This window comes from Cupressus sempervirens, chromosome 7 (genome assembly GCF_028749045.1).
Source record: "Cupressus sempervirens isolate cs-2001-9-10 chromosome 7, ASM2874904v1, whole genome shotgun sequence".
NCBI lineage: Eukaryota > Viridiplantae > Streptophyta > Pinopsida > Cupressales > Cupressaceae > Cupressus > Cupressus sempervirens.
This window is the reverse complement of record NC_143124.1, coordinates 75,620,656-75,625,227: the sequence shown is the minus strand read 5'-3', so window position 1 is coordinate 75,625,227 and position 4,572 is coordinate 75,620,656. Positions and strand designations below refer to the sequence as shown.

Sequence of the window (4,572 nt, the reverse complement as noted above, 5' to 3'; positions counted from 1 at the left end):
AAATCCAGAAGCAAAAGATTAAAAAGTCTAATGGATTGTGGAAACCTAATCAGATTCAAATTATTAATTTGATCTTTTATATCTTTTTGGAGTACCTTTTTGCACAAAAAGGTGCAATAACTAGTTTTACATAATGAATTACAACAATTTAAGCAACTATATTTATAAACTATAATGAATTTAGTTTCTCATATTCATTGTAGAGTCAAACGTATCTTGAATAGAATCACAAGAATTCAAATATTCATATATAACCTAATTATGACATACCATTATATTCACTAATTATACTTACCTATAAAACAACAACCTATAACAATTTTTCAATTTTAACTTTTAATATCATTTTCCTTCTTTTCTTCTTTTTACACATTTCATTTTCCTTCTTACTTTTCTCTTAACATTTATTTCAATTTTTGACTTAGTGCCTTCATCTCCTTTATTGCTTCCATATAGTATATGTAAGTCATCACGCGGCTTTGTCGGGACCTTGAATATTTCTCTCAGTCCTTATGAATGGGTTTTCAATCGCTTTCCTCTCTTCTAACGACCTCCTCCTTGGCTGACTAATGCATTATTTCCTGTCATGCAATCGACACTTCAATTTCTCTAACAATTTTCCCTTCTTTCCCAAGTTCTTTCTATGAAATTTCATCAATGTCATCTATTTCTATGGCCTCTCTGCTCAACTCTTTCATTCCTAATTTTGAGTCTATGGATTCTTCTTCCTCTTCCCACAAACAAGCTGAGAATCCTCCAGCTTTCTCTGGGATCGAACCACAACTTAAGAGGAGAAAGGTTTCTGAATCTACAAGATTATATGATGTCTTCATCAACCACAGAGGGCCCGATGTGAAGAACACTATTGCTCTTCAGCTTTACCAATCTCTAAAGGAGGTGAATATAAGGGCGTTTCTTGATTCGGAAGAGAGAGTACTTGGGGTTTCCTTTACATCCACCATTGAGTCAGCCATCCGCTCTGCTGCGGTTCACATCGCTATCTTCTCCAAGGGATACGCAGAGTCCCCATGGTGTTTGGCAGAGCTGGTTCTCATGTTGCAAAGTAGTGCTAAGATCATTCCGATTTTCTTTGAGGTGGAGCCTTCTGCGCTACGCCACATAAAAAAGGGAGTGTATGACAAAGCATTCTCTGAATATGAAAATAAGAAGAGGTACATTGAAAAACTTGAGGAATGGAAGAAAGCCCTCCAATCTATTTCGTTTATTGCCGGCGAAGAGTTCGCCAGGTAATATTATAATGACTTTAAGTGTATTTGATATCCCTACACAGTAATGATTATAATAAGGTTTTTGTTTTCTTTAGAGCGATACAATTGTTTTCCCACATCAAATTGATCCCCTTGTAGTAAATAAGTTTCACTGATTGAAAGAAGATAGTGTTAGCCGTGCAAAATGAAATCAAGAGGAAAAGATGTCTACATGTTGCCAAATATCCAGTAGGACTTTCTAAGCTTGTGGAAGATTTTCAAAATCATTGCATTAATAAGCTTTTACAGGATTTTGAAAGTCAGTGCGAGACGAACAATCACGGAGAAGGGAAGTCAAAGATTGTTGGCATTTTTGGCATGGGTGGGGTGGGGAAAACAACTCTCTCCAAAGAATTGTTCAACAGAAAGCATTCAGATTACAGTCGCTCCTGTTTTTTGTTTGATGTTCGAGAAGCCTCTGTGAAGAAAGAGCTTCCCGCCTTGCAGATGAAGCTCCTAAGAGAACTCTTTGACGAAAAAGACCTCCCAAGCTTTCCAAGCGTAGAGGATGGCACAAGCTGTCTCAGCAACCGTTTCTCAAGGAGCGGCAATCTGAGCTACCTTATTGTTTTAGATGATATCAATCATCAGGAACAGTTAGATGCCCTATTGATTACCGATGAGTTCCACAAATCTGGCAATAGTCTGGTAATTGTTACAACCAGGGATGTCGGGGTTCTCATAAATGCTGGAATTACAGTTGGTTATAACCTGAAAGGAATGGATGGAGATGAAGCAAAAGAACTATTTTGCTGGCACGCTTTCAGCCAATCTTATCCATTTAGCAGATATGAGAAGCTCGTTGACCTCTTCGTAGATCTGTGTGGTGGCCTCCCACTTTCTCTTCAAGTTCTGGGCAGGCATGTTCATGGCCAAGATCACAAATTTTGGGAGTTAGAATTGGAAAAAGTTAAAAAGACGCTTCCCCAAGACATAGAGAAGAGATTAAGAATCAGCATTGACACGTTGGACAATGATGAAAAGAAAATATTCATGGATGTGGCATGTTTCTTCATAGGAGAGTTGACGAAAGATGCCATCAGAGTGTGGGAGTCATCGGGATGGAGCGCTCAACATGCACTACAAAGACTCAAAGACAAATGTCTCGTTGAAGAAATAAAAGATTATAAATTTAAGGAACAATTCAATGATTGGAGAGAAAATGCTCGAGAAGAAATATTTGTATTGAGAATGCATGACCACTTGCGGGACTTGGGACGAGAAATGGCAGATGAAGTCAATCATCCTTGTCGCCTGTAGCGTTTCCGATCTTCTAAATCATTGGTATGCTTTCTCTTCCACCAGATTTCTGTTTCCTTATGTGAAACTCAAAATCTTTATAAAAAATTACAGCAATACAAATCTGAACTGCTTCTTGAATGCAGACATCAAAGGGATTCAAAAGCATCTTCACCCAAACCAAGGGTCGATGTTTGCACAATTGTATGGATCCGTCCAAGAACTTGCAAAATGTTAAATGCTTTCTTGGGAAATCAGATCACAATATCGCTGAAATGCCAACAGCTTTGCTATGGCTTGAGTTTAATTTATATGTGCATATACAAACAAACATTCCTCCATGGATTCCTTTTCAAAATCTGCAAACTTTAAGAATTATAGGTTGACGCCTCAAAAGTTTGTGGCAGAATAATGTGCAGGTATGTCTGAAAGGCGAACTTTTGGTATTATAATATAGTATTTGAGTGACTTTCATTTACAATCCGAAATTACAATTATTAAAAACAAAAATATTTGATTTGCAGGTCCCCTTCCATCTAAAAGAGCTTCGGATCAGCAAACAATGGGAGCTGAAGCAGTTAAATTTGGGATTTCTGAGTTACCTGGAGGAAATTGTAATTCATAGTTGCAGGAATCTGAAGAGTATTATAGGAATATCTGATCTTAGGAAGCTAGTAGAGTTGAATATTAGTGAATATGGCGAACTAGAGGAATTAGCTTTTGGTCGACCTAATATCTGCCTTGAAAGAATTAGAATTCATAAATGTCCACGTCTGATAAGTTTAGGAGGAACGTCTCATCTTACAAATCTAGTAGAATTGAACATTGGTATATGTAAAATTGAGGAGATCAATTTTGCCCAATTGAGCTGCATAGAAAGAATTAAAATTTTTAGCTGCGGCCATCTGAAAAGAGTAATAAGAATATCTGATCTTCTGAAGCTGGAAGAATTGCGTATCAGTAGCTGTGAAAACATTGAGGAGTTAAGCCTTGTCCGACTCAGCTGACTAAAATTTTGTTTAATTTCCTTTCTTCACATGCTGAAGAGGATTGACGTAAAGGGTTGCCAGAATTTGACGAGTGTATATGGAATAGTTTGGAAACTCGTAAAATTGAACATTTGCGATTGTCCGAAGCTGGAGAAAATACCAGAAACTAACATATTGTATTCATTGGAAAGATTGCTGCTCTTATATTGCAGCAATGAAACAATTCGAAATTGTGTTTTCAGTATGAAGGTATTGAGATCGACGTTTCTTAAATTTCTTTCTGAAGGATAGTCTCAATATGGTTCGTCTTTGGTTCTACCTTTATTATCAGAGGATAGACTAGATTTTCCGATTACAACTTTGCTTCATCCATTTTTAAACGAAGAGACTCTACTCAGATTTTGTTTGTTTCACGCAGAAGTTGCCATCAGAGTTTATTAAATTAATTGGTAGACGAGCGAAGGAAGCCGAGTCAACGGTCAACACAGATATTTTCTCCGACTTTCTCAACACCAATTCTGTCGTCGAAATCGGTAGAGATAGCACTTGTGATTATCTGGGAAGAGATATGGTAAGCGCAATCATCTTCTGCGCTGTTATTGTGGTCAAGTCTTACACGGCGGCAAACGTGATGAATGAGCTCATCGGTGAATACGATACTCATCAGTGGTTGAAATTTGAGATCCGCCAGGGCGAGTGGATAATTACCTCGGTAATTAAAAAGGAAGATGAAATAAGCAGCTACATTCTTAACAGGGGTTACTGTTTCCCCTTTGACTACCTCTGTTTTCCCCAAGATGTAAAGGTGAAGAACATAAACTTTTGAATGTGCTACGCACAATTGTTGATAAGCTCTACCAGAAATAAAGTCAGTTTATGCTGGCTTTGGCATTCACATTTGTCTAGTGAAATGGAATTTATGGGATGATTTGTTCTGCAGCGAAGATAACATTATTGATTATTTTCTTTGCGTTGATTACTTCTCATAAATGAAGTGATGGCTTCTTTTAGAGAGAGTATAATCTTGTTATTTGTTTGTTTTTCATTATTTGTTTGTACTTTAGTTAGAAAGAAAT

At 37.2% G+C, this 4,572-nt stretch overlaps 1 pseudogene; it reads left to right on the top strand.

Annotated features, from left to right (window-relative positions):
• Positions 1–560: 560 nt before the first annotated feature.
• Positions 561–4,363, top strand: LOC149545578 (disease resistance protein Roq1-like; annotated as a pseudogene).
• Positions 4,364–4,572: the final 209 nt, after the last annotated feature.